The sequence below is a fragment of the Anas platyrhynchos genome, chromosome 1 (assembly GCF_047663525.1).
Source record: "Anas platyrhynchos isolate ZD024472 breed Pekin duck chromosome 1, IASCAAS_PekinDuck_T2T, whole genome shotgun sequence".
In the NCBI taxonomy this organism is placed as follows: domain Eukaryota; kingdom Metazoa; phylum Chordata; class Aves; order Anseriformes; family Anatidae; genus Anas; species Anas platyrhynchos.
In genome coordinates, this window is record NC_092587.1 from 40458574 (window position 1) to 40477353 (window position 18780).

Below are 18780 nucleotides of genomic sequence, written 5' to 3' on the forward strand. Positions count from 1 at the left end.
TTAACAAGGCGCCTGAATTAAGAGTCTCATTGTCTTAAGCTCACTTATTGCTGTAGATGAGGAACTCCAGAATGCAATTTAGTCCTCCTACAACCTGAATTGCTCTTTCAGGGTACCTCTCTCCCTCCTTAAGGAAGCTTTGTGTGACAAATGTAGACACTCCAAGACTTTTTGGTTTGGTTTGGTTTGGTTGGTTGATTGGTTTTGTTTATCAGCTTAAAAGTCAGTCTAGTTTTTTTGTCTATGTAAAGTTTATGAGATATGGTTAATTCTTCTGGCTGACTACTTCACTGGGGTGAGTCAGCTCTGGCCTGACACATGCTGACACACACTACCCACACAGTCTAGAGGACACTACAGAGAAAACAAAAGAGCTATTAACCTAAGTGACTCTGCTGTGGACAGATGAGGTAAGCTAAGGGAATAAAGTTTAAACTTGTAAAACAGCTTCATGAAGGCTTTTTTTTTTTTTTTTCCCAAGTGAGCCAGCACAGCAGCTAAGTGCTGTCAAAATGCTGCAGCTGTCCTTCCTTCTCTTTCCTTCTTGGAGACACCGGAGATATCAGACCTCATACTCATCAGATCTCATACCATGAGAGCAATATGATTTGTCATGTTGGTTGTTCATAAGGAGCAGACAAACTTCCAAGATTTCCATGAACTTCCTTGTGCAGCTATGTGCAACTCTGTCTCCGCTGTTTTAGCCCTTTTTGGTCACCCCCTTTTATATATTTCCATAGCAGGTATTCATCTTGGATCCTCTTGGACCTCAGTTGCAGTGTTTGAGAAGGTTTGATTTAATCGTTATTTCCCAGCATCAGGTACAGCATCTCCAAACACTGATTCTGAAAGGTGTCACAGCCCTTTCTTTTGCCTTCTCCCCTTCCAAGTGATGTATCCCCTTCTGTTTACCACTCTTACTGTGGTTTTTTTTTTTTTTTTTTTTCTCTTTTATTTATGTATTTGTGTATTTATTTATTTATTTTTCTGGAAGCACTAGCTATTCTGTACTTTAAAGTAAAGTATATGTTGCCATAAGTTTATGGACGGAAACAGAAAGGGGCACTGTGAAGACAAGTCTCAGCTGTGACATCACGAAAGATTTTTCAGAACTGTGACCTGGATTTCTGCCTCTTGACTTCAGGCACCTAAGCAAGGTGCCAAAGAGCCTGGCCAGTAGAGCTGCTTCCAGGTACTTTTTTTTTTTTTTTAATCTTGCTTCAGGTACCACCAGAAAATGCCCGTCTTTCTCTGGTGTCCATCTTCCATTGGTCAGGTCTGGACCACACTGTGATTCCTGAGGTGTTAAAGGTTGTCTGCATCCTGGAAATCCTCTTTCCCACTGTGAGCCTGGAAAACACATTCCAAGCCTCAAGAGTTGTTCCTATAAAATAAAGGTGTTGATACCCATAAAAGATGTTGGCTTTCCTGTTCAGATATCAAAACATACATTTAGCTTTTGTTTCATGGTTACCCACTTGTTTGAAGTTGAAAGCACATGCTGAATGTTAGTTTCCTTCTTTTCCTTTTTTCAGTGCATAGTGCTTGCTTGCCTGTATAAAAGCATCTTTAAGTGTAGGAAATCCTTTTTCCTTTCATTGTCCATCTATTGGACATGTCATTCATTTCTGTAAACAAAAACATCATTTTGAAAAAAGTGGAAAAATGCAAGTGCTTCATTGCATTAACTCATTTTTTGCCTTGCAGTAGATTGTGTTTACCTCATTTTGCAAAGTGTAACACTCCTGAAACTTTCCACATGTCCCTGAGGTATCCAAAACCCCTTAGGGACTCCAGGCAACAGACTGATTGGTGACGTCTTGGAGTGCTGTGTAAGCCTGGCAACAGAGGGAGTAGGTTCCTATTGAAGGAACATCATCTGGAAGATGGAAATTGTTAAAACAAAACAAAACAAAAACTACATATACATAAATTAATAATTTATGTGGACAGAATTAATAATTTATATAGACATAAATGAGTAGTACAGAAATAGTTAACTCTTGCAGTACTTGGAAGAGCTATTCTGCAGGGCACGGGCTCTTGATCACTGGGACGGGTAGCTGGGCTGTGGGGTGGTCAGGGAGGCTGCCAGCTGCAGCATCTCACCTCCCAGCCATAAAACACTGGAAACCCAGAGAAGCTCTTCTGCCTCCAGCAGCTAGTGTGGGGCTGATCCAGCCCACAGTGATGTTGTTGTGTAGGGTTACAACGACAACAAGGACTCTAGAGTCAAGTGTTCCCGCATGACTTTGAAGTGTACTTTTTCTTTTTCATAAGTAGATGGCTATCTCGTTTCCCTAAAGGAGAACAGATCATGGTTTCTCTTCCCAAGGACACCCATGCGCCTGTGTGCAGGAAGGAAACATCTGTGGAGGTGAGCAGGGGTGGTGGGGAGCCTTTGTTCTCTGCTGGTTTGTGGGAATTTATTGCAAGACACTGGAATGCTTCATATAAAGTGAGCACTATGCTAATGTCCTGATACTCAGGAGTACTTCAGGACTGGGGTTTTCAATTTGTTTTACTTGTTAATTGGAGGGCTCAGAGCTGCACCTGCACTTCACCTGAGTGGTAGCCATCAGCCTCCCTTGGAGACCAGGCCTGTGTCCAATGCAGGCCATTTCCAGAGGACATTGCAGGACCTGGAAGGCATCAACACTCTGTGTGAGTGGCACCCACACACTGTGTGACACCCACACGTCATGCAGCACCACCAAGCCACGTGGCATGAATGGTGGACCCAGGACCTCTGTATATTCCCAGCCTCTCCTCTCCCCAGGGACTATTGCCCTCATTATCCAATAGATTATGGAGTTGATCCAAAATGCTTACAGTGCCAAAGGGCCTATTCAAGATAACAGAGACCCTGAATCCTACCTGTCAAGACTGGCTCTTAACAAATGTCTCCTTGGAAGTCAGAGCTATGGGCCTAATCTGGCAGTCACTGCCTTCGGGTTATTTCCTTGGAGAAGCCCAGATTTGTCAGTAAGAGGATGGCAGAAGGGAATTCTGAGGCATTTCTAATCCCAATTGCCATAGATTGTAAGAGGATTTGTAATGTTTCTGCTGTTTGAATATGTGTCTTTTTTTTTTCTTTTTTTTTATTTTTATCTTGTTCTGGTGTTTTCCCCATTATTATTTTTTTTTTCTGAGTAGAAATGCATATATAGGAAAGAATACTCTGATTTATGTAATTGATCAGAAAGTGAACAACAACAAAAGACAAATCAATTAGGGACTGACCCCATTCTGAAGTAATTCCAGGATTACAGATGTTCCCTGGTGCCCCTTTGGTATCTCTTTTCCAGTCCTGATAGCTCTATTACACGTAGGCAATTTCTTCATTCCCTGCATGTAATGTCTGAGATGAAACACTATTAAATATAATCCAACATGTTTAGGAGACGCAGTCTGCCACAGTGCTGGTGTCTATAATGACGAAAGCATTTAAGAATGGCACTGAAAAACAGAACTCCCCTTTTCCAAGTGTGGCACACCAGTGATGGCTCAGTGATGGTTCTGTTAAAATGAAGCTCTGTGCCTGACTTAAAAATTAGGCATCTGGGATAGTACTCATTTCCAGATTTTTTTTTTTTCTTTTCTACTGTCTGAAAATAGCCTCTAACTTTACTATGATGATTTAAAAATACACCAGAAATGTATTTTCCTGCAGAGCTATTCATTCTGCCTTAAGAATATAGAGAAAACAGATGGGACTCATTTTCTCTTACTTGGTCCAAACAATTCAACAGGTGGGTTATTTTCCTTACCAGCGGTTGGACTCCCCACTGTTCTTAATTGGATTATTTGGATAAATAAACTGATCTAGCTTTGGCCCTTTATTAATCATACACCTGAGGCAGAACATGTAGAAGTTAATGGAAAGAAAGGATGGCTGGTCTAGTAAGAAATGAGCTAATGTTGCTTTACTATGAAAAGGCATCAAATTCTTCTTGCCTAAAAAAAATAATCTTTTTTTTCAGCATAAATCTCCAGGTTTATTTCTGTTATAGTTAGATGAACATCAAAAAGTGAACAGGTTGGAATATAGTTTGGGAGGAAAAAAGAAGGAAGAATTATTATAACTACCTTAACAGCTTGCAGACGTTCAGTAGGCATATAGGTGCCTCTTGTTTCAGAGAGATCTCTGTACTATTTTGCCCATGTTAAAACTCATTTCTCCTTTTGAGGCTGTATCTCCTTAACTACAGTTGGAGGAAAACAGATTACAGTATAGCATGTAGGAAAAGAGGATAAAAAATATGAAACAATGGAACAAAATTAGTTTCCACTACAGAGGGGGAAGGAAATTTTTCAAAAAGTGAAATGATGAAATAACATTCTCTTTCTTTCCTTCAGAGGTGAGTGAATAACCAATGCGAGGATGCACTGAGATACACACTAGGACTGATGCTATGATGGAGTGGAAGCAGGAGTGGGACTGAACCATCCCCTGATGATGCAAGGTGTAAGTAGCATCACTGTGTTGCCTCAGCATTCAAGTGAACATGCATTGCAAACAGATCATAGAATCATAGAATATCCTGAGTTGGAAGGGATCCACAAGGATCATTAAGTCCTACTTCTGACTCCACACAGGGCAACGTAAGAGTTAAACCATGTATTTAAGTGCATTGGCCAAACACTTTTTGAACATCAACAGGCTTAAAGCCATTATCACTGCCCTGCGGAGCCTGTCCCAGTGCCTGACCACCCTCTGGGTGCAGAACCTTTCCCTAACCCCCAGCCTGACCCTCCCCTGTCCCAGCTCCATGCCGTTCCCTCGGGTCCTGTCGCTGTCCCCAGAGAGCAGAGCTCAGCGCCTGCCCCTCCGCTCCCCTCGTGAGGGAGCTGCAGGCCGCCATGAGGCCTCCCCTCAGCCTGCTCTGCTCGGGGCTGAGCAAACCAAGGGACCTCAGCCACTCCTCATACATCTTGCCCTCTAGACCCTGCACCATCTTTGTAGCCTTACTTTAGACACATTCTAATGCTTTTATGTCCTCATGTTGTGGAGCCAAGAACTGCACACAGTGCTCAAGGTGGGGCTGCACCAATGCTGAGTATACTGGGACAATCACTTATTTTGGCTGGTTAGCTATATTGTGCTTAATGCACCCCATGATACCATTGGCCTTTTTGGTCACCAAGGCACTCGTGTACCTTACCATCATCTAAAACCACCAGATCCCTGTCTGCAGGGTTGTGCTCCAGCCCCTTGTCCTGAAATGTGTATGTATATCCAGGACTACACAGCAGTGGAAGAAGGTATTTTCAGTCCTTTTTTTTTTTTTTTTTTTTTTTTTTTTTTTTTTTTTTTTTTTTTTTTTCCCTCTTCTTTTTTTCTTTACTGTTGGTCTGCTGAAAGCTTCTGTTTGCTCAGATCTGTTGGCTTGGCTACTCATGAACCTCTCCTCCTCATTTCAGTCCAAGCAAGTGGAGTTAACCAATGTCTACAAATGGAGTTGTTTAGACAAAGAGAAGTGGTTGAGGAGATGTTCCCCTGAGAAGTAGGGGAGAGTGGTGACAAGTGGTTGGCAGCAAGCTTAGAGCAGTAATCTCTTTCGCTGGCACAGATGTATTTGTCCTTGGTATCAAGCCCTCCTGTGAATTTGGCCCACTGAATTTATCACCCTCTTAAGATGGAGCTGGTTCCAGCTGTGAATTTGAAGAGCAGGCTTACAATTTTAATGTTTTTACCGATGCCTTCATTTAGAACTGCATTAGAACAGTTATCTGTGGCATGTGAGAGAATAGCCAGGTCTGTGAGAGCAAGTTTTGTCAAGCAATCATCTTACTTGATATATAAAGTGCTTATTAAAAATCAGTCAAGTTGTGGAGGATTGTGCAGGTAATTGTACTGTGCTATAATTTGTCTTCAGATTAGATGCTGTGGGAATCAAACTGAGCAGAGTGCCCTACTTGACAAAAGGTGGAGGAAATGACACTGCACAAGGTCATGTTGTTTCTGGACAAAGCATTTGTCACAGCTGCAGAATTGTTTTGTTTTGGATGAGAAGGGTAATATATATTTTTAATCAAATATTTAAAAAAATGTTCCCGATATGAATGTGTTCTAATGAACAATGTGTACCAGTCTTTGCTAATGTTGACTGTCCCCACGACCTTGGGTAAATTATTGCATCTCCTCATGCATATCCCCATCTATAAAGTGTCTTCTGGAGATGGAGTGAGGATTCATTAGCTAATGTTTACAAAGTGTTTTGAAGACATAAATACTGTTATTACTTTAATGACTTTAAATTTCATGAGATTAAGAGGGCATGTTGCCCTTTGCATCCTACTCACCAACTGGGGAGTGCAGTAACCATCCCACAAATAAACGCATCATTCACATCAATCTTACACATAGCTGTTGTCTGCTATGAATTTCCTTTATATATCTAAATGGTCAGTGGCTGTCCAATGACTGAAAGTGACTAATCTTTTATAGCAATTAATGGACATATTGTGTTCATTTTTACAAAAATTTTACACTGGAGAGGAAATATTTTTGCATGGAGCAAGTATTTGTTGGCTCCAAGCAACTACAGCATGATTTTTTTCTCAATCAGGATTGATATATAATCTAAAGTCCCTCATTTCCCAAGCAAACAGCAGAATCTTATTTAGACCTGGGAGAACAATTAAAATGGCAAAAGATCGAAATATATAAATTTCTTTTATGCTGAATCTCCAGAAGACATTGGCAGCTATGGTAGCTATGGTTATATTGTTTCTGTGCTTCCAGACTAATATTCCCCAATGATGTACCTCCGTTTCTCATGCTGTGGTTTAATATGCTACCGGAGATCTCTCTAGCACTGTGATGCAATAGAAGTCTTAATGAGAGCCATTGAGAAAGTGTAAATGCTCATAAAAGTCTGAAAATCCTACATACTGCTGAACCTCAGATTTCCACCAACTCTTAGTGTACTTTAACATTGCTTTGATTTATATCTTGATGTACAGTCCCCATGCTAATGTTAAATAACTGCAGAGTTATTGTTCAGGACTCTGTTTCTTCCATTTTTTTTATATTGACATTGTTTCCACCATGAGCAAGAGAAGGTTATGGGGAAATATGAGGAACAACTGTTGGGTGTCTGGCATGGCATGAAATCTGCCACGAAGAGCTGGATGTCGCTACTTACCTTCGCCAGGAAGGATTGCCAAGAAGGAAGACCAGGAAAACCATGAGTACAAGACCAAAACTGAAGAGACAGGTTTTTTGGTTTTGCTGCCATCTAGCAGAAGATAGACAGTCTGACACACACACACACACACAATGGGACAGAGAAGCAAAGTTGATTCCTGGAATAGGTGGGGGATAATAATGTGGGTTTGGGCTGAGGTCTGAGATGGATTTTTTGCCCTAAGAGCTCCGTGTCTTGCTAGGTGACTGCTAAAAGGTGGCTTGGTTTTGGAAGAGTAGGCTGCTTTTCCCTCGTGCTTGTGTTTACTTGCCTTAAGAGGCAAAGGGGCCCTCAAGTGCAGGACCAGATGGCACTCACCTCACTGGAGGAGTGAACCAGGCTGCTGCCCCATCAGTCCAGCTAAGCTGAAGGAGATATGCGGACACAGATGAAGAGACCGAGAAGAATTCAGATATACCCTCTGAAGACAAACCCTCCCAGCAAAGGCCCTGTCTCTTCTGTCCAGGCACGCAGAGCACACACCATTCCCACCTTTACCATAGTCCTCACGGGCAGCTGTGACAGAGTTGCCTTATCTCAGTTTGTCTGCTGAGGGGCCTGGCAGTCACGTGTGCTACCTAAGGATGCTCCTCCATAGCCTTTTGAAGCGTAGAGAGAGTGAATGCGTTTCGTTATACACCCCTGATCTGAATCAGATGACAGATACCAAAATACCAGCCCTTTGTTGAGCCTTGTTCTTAGAGGCTTTTCTCACATCTTGACCCCACATGATTTTTTTTCAAGTATACCTACGGGTTTCCTTCTGCTGCAGGTGCATCTGTGGGGAAAAAATCAAGCCCATTAGCCTTTCTCCTGGATTTCTGGGGAAAGGAAAGCACTCCTCATGTGTGCAGAACACATTTAAAAATAATCAATTACTATTGAGTTACCTTGGACCAGGTTTGGTCAAAGCTCATACTAACAAATGTTAGCTTCTAAAGCATTTTGAGCAAGTCATTAGGTGACTCTCAGTTTATACCACTTTATTATCTGAATGATCATGAAGAAAGCTTAGTTATGTAATGACCATGTTAGGCTTCTAAACGAGTTTCCTTTCCTGTAATCATTAATCCTCCCGCTTCCCTCGTTCTTGCAATCTCATTTTCTCCTGCAGTATACGCTCCTCTCACAGAGGTAGATAACTAGATCTTGCAGACAGTCATTTATGGTCTCTGTTCATTAGTTCACAGGCAAAGGAAGCTAAGCAGACTCTACTCTGACTTCCCTTTTGTTCACTGGAAACTGAACATTTATCATGGTTTTGTTGCTGAAGGAAAGTTCAATTCCTAACGTAACACAGGCTAGAAATTCACAGAAAGATAAATGCTTCAGGTTTAGGAACGACTGAGCTCACATGTATTCTCAGGGGAAGGGAAAAAATGCTAAACATGAGCTGAGGTTATTGCAATGTGCCTATGATGCCAACATTCATTATGAGGGTCATAGAATCACAGAATCAGAGTGGTTTGGGTTGGAAGAGACCTTAAATACCACCCAGTTCCAGCCCCTGCCATGGGCAGAGACACCTCCCACCAGAGCAGGTTGTCCAAAGCCCCATCCAGCCTGGCCTTGAACACCTCCAGGGATGGAGCATTCACAGCTGCTCTGGGCAGCCTGTGCCAGGGCCTCACTGCCCTCTGAGGGAAGAATTTCCTCCTAATGTCTAATCTAAATCTACCCTCTTCCAGTTTAAAACCATTCCCCCTTGTCCTATCATTATCTGCCTGTTGCTCTCCATCTTTTTTATAAGACCCCTTTAAGTACTGAAAGGCTGCAGTGAGGTCTCCCCAGAGCTTTGTCTTCTTCAGGCTGATGTAGGATGTTGTAGCTATGCTCAAACTAAGGATTAACCAGATCCCCCAGACTGAAAGTTACGCTTTAGCGGAAACTGAGGTAGGTTAAGATGCAGGAATACAGGGACAAATCACCCAGGTAACTGTAAGTCTACTCAGTAGTGGTGCTCATTGCATGATCAAATGCTTTTTTTTTTTTTTTTTTCCAGATCAGATTAGACCAAGGTGTTTTGTTTGTTTGTTCTAAAGGTAAAGTGAGAAGGTAAAGTGCTAGTTCAGCACCTCCAGAACCACAGTGCTTGCCAGAGTCCAGTTATCAGGATGTCATTTACCAGGCCCACCGACACTGTTGGGTTGCACATCACCACGTGAACGTCCACCTTCAGGCTGGCAGGGTGATGGGCTGGAGGAAGGTAGCTGGGGAAGGAGGGTGTCCAAGACACCACCATGGCCCATCAGGATGTGTGAGGTTACTGGAAGAAAATACCTGGGTGCCATGGGACATGAAACTGGGGATGCTGGGTTCACGGGCAGGAACTCACTGCCCCTCCTCTTAGTGCCCCTTTAATTTGCAGTAGGGTCATTCTTAAAACACAGTTTTATTGCACAAACCTTCTTCAACTATTTGTTTCATCAAGTCCAGTAAATCAGAGAGGAATGGTGTCTCTGCTCAGATGTGCACCAGTAACCTGCCCTGAAGAGCTCTCTGCATCTCATGTGATGCCTGCAGCTCAGTGACACAGCTGCCTGCTGTCTTACATGGGACTCGGTGGCCTCGATATGTACCTTGACCAAAGGGCAAAAATTAAGGGATTCTGGCTAGTATGATTTATACTCTGCAATAACTGGTGGGTATTACAAAATCATTTGTGCTCTGACTCCAGAATTTATGTGCCCTGTACGTCCCACTAATTCACACTCCACCTATTGTTCTCATCTTCGTCGGGCTGTGACTGCTCACAGAGACATCCCACTCCATCCTAGCAGAACTTCATGGTTAGCCTCTGCACCTTTCTCTTCGTAATTAGAAGAAAAACATTCATTAATGCTTAGGTAAAATAAATGACTTTAGCCAAGAGGGAGAATGAAATAATAATTTAAGCTTCAAAAATATAGCTTTCAAAACATGGTGTAACACCCAAGTAATTGTTTTAAGTCCAGTAAAGTTAAACCACGTAGAGTTAAGTTTGTAAATACATGCAGGTCTCATGCTGCATAAATGTGCAGTTAAGCCACCCAAACAACACTGTCATGGCAGTGCAATTTTGATTGAAAAACAGATTAGAATAAATTGATTTTTGCATCAACCTACTTTTGCATTTGCAATCATTTCAGTCTTTCTAAAGTCCACCTGAGTGCATGTTTCCTTTATGGACTGGGAATTCCTGGGAGCTACAGGTAAAATTCCTGTTTTATTCTCCCCAAATCAAGACTGGTTGAATTAGGGATATTTTGCAGTGAGAGAGTTGCTATCCAAGCATTCCCTCCAAAAGCAAAGGCTGTAAAACTAGATGTCAATCAGATTCAAAGAAGATAGATTTATGTGCATGCTCTTTATATTATTCTGACTTACTGCTTCTTCCTATACTAAATCACTGAGTGCCCTGTAAGCGCTTTCTGGGATAATTCACTTACAGTTTGTTTAGTGGCTGGAGCTGAGCTCATCTATGGCCACACAGTCTTTTTAAGTGTAGGATTTTATTAGTAAACCTCTGAGTATACTGCAACTTGAATTACATTTTCAGGCCAGGAAATGTGTTTTCAGATGTGTGTATCAGGTCATGGGGCTCTCTTCCAGTACAGGATGCTTTTTACACAAGCAGTAAATGCAGTTAATTAGAGGAGACCCAGGGCTGTGTCTGTCCTTCTGTAAAAAATAAATGGTGTTGCCAAAAAAGGAGTTTGTCCAACCAACACAGAGATAGCTAACACATAGTTACTAAAATCCAAAATTGGGTGACAGATTTATGGGCTACTGATAAGTGACCAAAAGCAGAAAATAGTGAAGTTCCCTAAACCACTGGTGTCTGTGTCATAAATGCTTCTGTATCTTTTGACATACATTGCCAGTATTCATTCTCTGTTCAGTATGTCTTATTTATTCCTTTTAACATAATGTATTTTTCACAGAGGAGGAAAAGATGGATTTTTCCTATGTCCTCTCTGTAAGATTTTGCCTCCTCATTCACGCCAACAGTTCTTTATGTGCAAATAACAGAGTGGACAGTTTTGCTTCCAGCAGTGATTTACAGGTTCAGCAGATGTCAGCTAGGCATATTAATGGAGCGATGCCACACAAACTGCAGCTTTTAAGCACGATGTTACCCACACTCACGCTACTTAGTCTGTTGCACAGAGGCTGATAGCTTTGTGGAAGAAGTATCAACAGCTACTGAGGGAAATGCTGTCTCAAAATTCCCCAAAGCTGAAAGCTTTTTAAAAACATATAGAGAGAATTTAAAATTCTGCAGAAAACATGAAGGATGGCATATTTCTCTCCAAGATGGAAACCAAGAGAATAAATAGAAATGATTGTCTATGCCCCCCTGCTGTTGAGGTATTTCCACTCTCAATCTGTGTCTGCTTGGAAAAGCTCCTGTCTGGGTAGAACCAAAATAAACGTAAGCAAATCTGAAAGAAATGTCAAGATAGTGTCATCTATGTTAATCAAACTGTTTATTCAGAAAGTATAAAAACACTCTGTGATTTTAGCGTGCATAGATTTAGTTTGTGGTACAACAAAGATGCTCACTGCTCTTTGGAATACAAGTGCCACATGGTGATAGCTCTCTAATGCTGGGGAAAAGAGCAGGGGTCCTAGATGACAGAGAACGGCATCATTTGGACATCATAGCCTGAAAAAATATATATGTACCTGCTATAATGGGGGAAAATGAGGAGTACTGGTAGATTGGCTGGACCCAGAGGCCTGTTTTGTTCATGTGGATGGCTGAAATGGAACTAAAACTGTTTCTTGCTCAGCCATGTAATTGGTATTTGCTTAGAAATTAGCAATCTATTCATGCGGACAAAGCTTTGCAGAACTTGAGCAAGTCAGTACTTCTTGAGTAAAGGATGCTCCCACTTGCCTGTCCTCTGAGATCCTCATTATTGAGGGTATCTTGGGCTCTCTGGAAACTGTAGGTTTCTTACAGACAAAAAAATCTTTTTTTTTTTTTAATGTTTTATCTGAAGATTGTGTTGGTAAGCTGAACCAACTGGAAGTGCACTAACAACTGTGACAGAATAGTGTTGAACAGACAATAAGGAACATCACCAGTTGTGCTGTTAAAGCTCTTGGAGACCATATCAGTTCTACCTCCACATTTCTTTTCCCGTAAAATATGTCAGTCCCTGCATTGTCAAATAGTAGTTATATAAGGGAGTGGAATTTCTCTGACTGTTTTAGCTAGAAAGCCCATTTAGCACTTTTCTCAGCTTTTCAGATACAGTATGTTTGGTATGAATATTAATATGATTTTCCTGGCCACAGTAGATAGGGTTTGGGGCACGGCAGTGATGTGTTCACAGCAAATTGTTGCTAAGCAGATATGCTGCTTAGTTTCATACCATACCAACTGAAATATTTTCCATGTGCAGGGCTTCCCTTTCAGATGTGTATTTTGATGGTTTGTATTCAGAGGGTATGGACATTGAGTCACCCTGAGCTTTATTTGATTCCAGGACAAAACTGTTGATAGGACAGAATTTCACTGATATAAATGCAGTGAAAAGAATACAATGTGAAAAAAACTTACTGTGGGCATTCAAAAATGTCTTGCAATGCAACACCTCAGCCTAACCAGTGTACTAGCAAGATATTTTTCTCAGGCATTAGTTTTCTCAGCATCTCCAGCTAAACCCATTGTTCAGAGTTTGTTTATACAAGTCAGTCCTGTTCTCCTCTTTTATTCTACTTTTTCTCCAGAAGTACAAAGATAAATCCTGTTTACCTCACTTCCTTAACTGAACTGTGCCAAATTACTGATGCAACTCCATTAACTTCAGTGCAGTCTCACCCAGGATTAGTGGCTCTGATCACCAATTCTTAAGAGTAATATGTCCATTTAATCAAACCAAATTAACAAGCTGCACAAATAAGATTTTTCCTTACCTTGAGGTCCACTTCCCCAAAAATGTCATGAAGTGGCTTAGGTACTCACAGATGCTTAAGTGCCCTCAGTGGTGTGAGTGATAGCCTCAGAAAATTGAAAGGCTCAGAAAGCAAAGATCAAAGCAAACTCATTTTATAGCTTTGCTCTCCACGCAACAAATTCCCTCTCTGTAGTATGTCGTAATACAAATTCTGATGTCTTTTAAGTGAGATTTAATCCAGGTCCCAAGTGGGATATTTTGTCTGCGTATGGCATGATGGATGTTCCATATGAGTGACTCACTCATCCCCAAAATCTCCTGGAACTGTGTCACTATGCAACAGGATATTCACTGAAAAATCTGTTCCTGACCAACAAACCAAAATTGTACTGTGGAGTTACAGGCTCATAAAAATAGGAGGTGACTGTGGTAAGGTTGAATGGTGAAACTATTAAATGGAGAGCTTAAAAATGACCTCCACCGTTTTATACGTAGATATACATCAACGTTTTACTCATGATGTAACTTTTACTATCTTGAAAGCAAGCACAAAAAAAGACTTAACTCCTCAAACAGAAATCACAAATGTGATTCATGTATTTAAGTTAATTGATGGATTTCTGCTGGTATACAAAGGAGTTCATCTAAACTAAGCTCCACCATACTGCAATAAGGACTCAATTAAAATGAGTCAGAAAAGCTTCTAAGAGCAGACTAGCACAAAGGCACAAAGTCATTTGATTCCTTAAAAAGCACCTATCTAGCATACAAACACTCTTCTGGAGAATGCACTGTGTGGAGCAGCCCTTTGTTACCAGAGGGACAGGACTGAAAATGTCTTTAATTTTCTTGTCTTCTCCATTGATTTTCTCAAGAACTTCTGCAATGAGGGTAACTCCTTCTCCTCCCATCCAGGTGTTCCTCTCCATTTGCTGTTTCTTAGTATTGTTGATTTCTATATGCCAAAATAGGACAAGAAAACAGTGATATATTTCCTATAGCAGAATTATTGTTCTCTTCCTCATTTAGTCCCCATCTCAGAGGCTGTGACATGACATGGGAGACAAGCTTCTTGCCCCCTCAGCAAGCCAGTACAGGGTGTGTAGTCCTAGAGTAACTTACTCTTTGAAATAAGGTGGACGTGGGAGGGCACTTGTGTCTTGGAGGGCTATGCCTGAAGCACAGCACCACCTTCCAGTTTATGGATTTGCTTCCAGTTGCAAAATCTTTGTTATTTTATTGTATTTATTTAGGGTGCTCATCTGGTTTGCCGTTTGGGGAAGGATGAGACCCATCAGGATATGTCAAAATGTAGCGATACAGCAGGAAAATACAATAAGAGCCCAGATGTTCATATGATGGACTGTTTTTTGGGAATCCAGGATGTCTGTCAAGAAGGTTTTCAAGCTCAGCTAATGTAAACAGGCAGAGGCAGCACTGTCTCCAGCTGTTGTCCAATGCTCTATGAACGAAAAAGCTGTGCCAGTTATTGCAATTCCGTAGAAGACCAGGTGAACTGTTTCAGGGGACTGTCATGAACGAACGTCATCGTGCAATACTCATTAATTGACTGCTTGGATTTGCTGATGTTGCTCATTCTCTGAAGAACTGCTTCCAAAAACCTGTGATCATCTTGCTGTTGCTTCACATTTTCCTAGGTTTAAATGGCAATGACCTAGCTTTCATTCTGCTTCAGCTGCAGTTGACTTCCTGGCTGGCTGTTGTTATTGCAAAGACTCCTGAATGGCTTTTATTATTCCCCTCCACAACATCAGTTTTAGTTTAGCATCTCGTCCTCCAAAGTGCTTTCACTATCTTTTTTTTCTCTCATATACATTTTCAATCTGCTGTAAACAAGCTATATTGCTGGTGAGAAGAAATGAAACAGCTTAGAAGGATAGGAAGGACATACAAAAACATATAAATTCCCAGCAGAACAGAGCTTGAGTATTTTCTGCTGTGCTTAAGCAAGTATTTGCACTTCTGGTGTGGTAATTAGGCACTTCAGTGTTGGGCTGTTGAAGCTCACATGCAAACTTCCTATAATATCTCTTCCTGATAAGATTAAAAAAAAAATCCATTAATTCTAGCAAATGTTAGATATACCCTGGATCTCTTTGCTAAAAGGGAGCTTTAGCCAGATGTGACTGGGCACAATTCCCCTCACACTCCAAGGCCTCTTGGGGCTGCCACTCAGCGAGGACTAGTGGCTGCTGCCATCATCCTAGGAAAGGTGCTGTGTGCGTATGACGCAGGGAGTGACCACATCTCTGGTTAGAAAGAGGTTTAATATAGCTCACTATGCTGCTTGCCAGTCCTCTGTTTGATGTACTAATGAAAAAGGAAAGTTCTTTTTATTCCTGTTTGGTCGTAGCTGATCTCGGTCAGGTCCTCTTTGGCCAAGGAGAGGCCCAGGACAAGCCACGAGTGGTCTATCTCCCTTCTAATTACAGGCTTTACCCTTTGGTCTAGCACAGGAACAGCAGCAATTAGAGCACAGAAATGCCAGTAGCTGGATGTGAACATGCAGTCAGTTTACAAGGTGATATGTTAAAGCTGATTCAAGCCTGTACACAATCTCTTTCTCATTATGGAGGTGTAATTAATCACTTTGTCTCATTATCACACTATTGGATTAAACACAGTCAGTTTAACCTTCCCCTGTACCTTGGAATCTACTCTGGCACAACAGAAGCCAATTTCCTTTGGAAAATGTGATTGAGTTTCTGCATCTGCATGGACGTGGTTCCGCAGAGATCTTCTAGTATTAAGCTGACTTCAGCCTTTCCATTAACGACCTAAACTAGAAGAGCATGTTAAAGTTATTGCCTTCGTCCCTTCCCCAATAGCAAATCAAGCTGTCAGGGCCCTGAGAGCATCCATCCCCTTCCAGACGTCTCGTTGGCTAAGCTGAGGAGCTTAGCTGCTTGACTCACAGCCCGGCTCCTTTGCTGATAAGAGCAAGAAAAAAAGCTAAAAGCCAGGGCCTGCCCTTCCTCTCCCTTGGGAGCTGCTTTTCAGCTGTGGCTTTGCCACTGGCCCCACCTGGGCTGCATCACAGCTGGGGAGCAGCTATCACAGGAGCTTCACTTGAGTAAAAGCTGAGGGGTTAATGGGTAGCCCTGAAAGCCACAATCTGGAATAGCCCCAAACTCTTTAGCCCTGTGTTTTATTTTAGCAAATCAAGATTTACTGAGTCACTGGACCTGCCTTCCTGCTTGTCCATTCATTGCACATAAGTCTTGAACCCATTACCCAATTTCTGGGCTGAGTGCAAGGTGTAGTCAGGGCTGACCCTTCGCCTCCCTCCCAGACACCACAAACCAGTAACACAGCAGTTTGCATACTACCCAGTATCCATCATTCATAGCTGGATCAGAAACAAGAAAGTGAGTGGCTGTCTCCTCTAAATTTCACCAATTAGGAAAAGTTTTGAAATTAGGAGAAATTAGGAGGTATTTCTTCTCAGGAAGAGTGACGAGGCTTTGGAACGAGTTGCCCAGGGAGCTGGTGGCATCACTGTCCCTGGGGGTGTTCAAGGAAAGGTTAGATGTGGTGCTTAGGGACATGGTTTTGTGGGTGACATTGGTGGTAGGGGGATGGTTGGACCAGATGATCTTGTAGGTCTTTTCCAACCTTAATGATTCTGGGATTCTGTGCCAGAAAGGTCAGGGATATGGTGATGCCCTGCTGCAGCCTCACCCTGCAGTGGTGCTGAGCCTCTGAGCCCTGTGCCAGCTGGGTGCTGGAGAGGAGCCAAGGCTGCAAGGGAGTGCTTTGAGCCAGAGAGACTTCCCAACAGCTCTGAGCAAGGAGGGACAGTGCCATGCTGTCAGGCACGTCAGGGAAGCAGGCACCCTGAGCTTCAGGTAGCAGGAGCAAAGGCAGAAGAATCTGAGTTGTGGATCTCCTCTAGGAAATAACCTCCTCTAAGAAAGACATTCTGCTTCCCTTGCCCTGATAGAAGATGGTTTAAGAGGTAGGAGTTGGTGCTGAGAAAAGACAACAGTGCTAAATAGAGACAGTTTGCACAGCTAAAGGCAGAGGACAGGCTGCACCGTGTTAGGTGGAAGACACATGACTTGGCCTGGTCTGTTCCGAACTGCTTACACCTTATAAAATGGTATCATGTTTCTGGAGATAGAAAACCAAGAGTCTCTTCTCCCCAGATGACCTTGGGAGCAGTGTAGCGCCAAGAGCTGTGCAAGCACTGTCAGTGTGCCTCAAAATGTAGAAGGATTGGGGTCTGTGTCTTGCACGAAACCTCACAGCTCTGCTGCAGTTATTGCAGATGCATCAGTGTGCACCATGAGGGGGCTGGACCAGCCTTTCTGTCTGCTTTAATCCATTCCATCATTTTAACTTCCTGTCTGTTGTGCTGAAAATGCTAAAATAGCTTTTTGTTTGTTTGTTGTCGTAGGGCTTGGAGAGGTCTCTTTTTGCTAATCAGCTGCCCCCTGTTGACTGCTTCCAACACTATTTTAATGGGCCTGAGTGCAGCCCCATACCTCCACATGCAGAGAGATCTCAAGGACCAACTTCTGCTTCTTGTTACTTCATCTCTGCTTTTTCCTTTTAATTTTGGCATGAAGAATTCCTCCTTGAAAATTAAAAAGGGGAAATAAGTCTGACCTGTTTTTGCATGGAACTACAGAAATCTCATTTTTGTATGCAAAATTATAACCCAGACCAAGATTTCCTGGGCTTTGACAGACTTAAAAGGTTTATGAACCTCCGGGATTTGTTTTGCTCTCCGTAATTAAACTAGCCCCATCCTGAGAAAGTCAAAGGGAGGCTACAGTCATGTTTGCCTAGCATAGTAAGTGGCAGGGACTTTGCTATACAAATGCTGACAGGCTGGTACTTTCTTTCTGCCCTCTGGTTTCTCCCAGAGATAACAACTCACTAGGATCATGCAAGACTTTGCAGCCTGTACTAGCTTGAAGAAATATCTGGAGAGACTTCTGAACTGGGGGAGGAGGGAGGCTGGCGCCTGAGCGAATCCTTTTATTCTCTGCAGAGACTCCTGGAGCCCAGCCGTAGTTGCTCTGGCAGGGCACCGCGTAGTTATCTGATTATAGTAAAATATATTCCCTGACTGCATCTGAAATGTTCTTTCCTCTTTAATTGTATGTGCTGGGAAGACTGAAAAAGCTTTTGCTTCCTCAGCCTCTTGAAATAATTTTTTATCTAATGCATTTTGAAGTATTTTTGTGAATGTCTTGTAGACGTAATGGGCTCCAATCTATGTGATTTCAGCCTCACACATGTGAAGAGGAGTCTTAAATTAAAAATCAATAGCACGTAATGGTCAGACAGCAAGAGAAGGTCAGTCCAAGACCATCAGGCTTGTACTGTGGTAGCACAAGGGCAGGTTTTGATGCTCCACCAGGCTAGCAGGCTTTGACATGTCCTTAGGGACAGCCTCTAATAATGTGAGGACCCAACCAAGGCTGAGCAGAAAAGCTCTAAATCATTTTCAAATCAGTGAATGTGCTTGTCTGCCTGTTTCTTAAAGCCTGCTCAACAAGGCTGCCCGTGTCCTCTCTGCAGCCTCACGTCTCTCCTCCCTTTCCCCCTCCATATCACCTCCACAAGCTAGGGCTTGTGAGGCAAGGTGGTGTTCCTGCCTGATTATAATCGTTCTGCTTTTAGAGAAGTCAAAGACTGATTTGCTGAAGGTCACGTAGTAGATGATG

General features: G+C 42.4%; 1 long non-coding RNA gene across 2 annotated transcripts; it reads right to left on the reverse strand.

The window, feature by feature from the left end:
* Nucleotides 1-926: 926 nt before the first annotated feature.
* LOC119715524 (uncharacterized) lies at nt 927-13263 on the reverse strand. 2 transcript variants are annotated; one of them, XR_005262636.2, is made up of 5 exons: nt 13101-13263; nt 3244-3361; nt 1722-1879; nt 1479-1628; nt 927-1384 (listed from the first exon to the last, which is right to left on the reverse strand). It is a non-coding gene; the product is annotated as an uncharacterized lncRNA (long non-coding RNA). The 2 variants fall into 2 exon arrangements; XR_005262635.2 differs by lacking the exon at nt 3244-3361 and having other exon boundaries at nt 13101-13257.
* Nucleotides 13264-18780: the final 5517 nt, after the last annotated feature.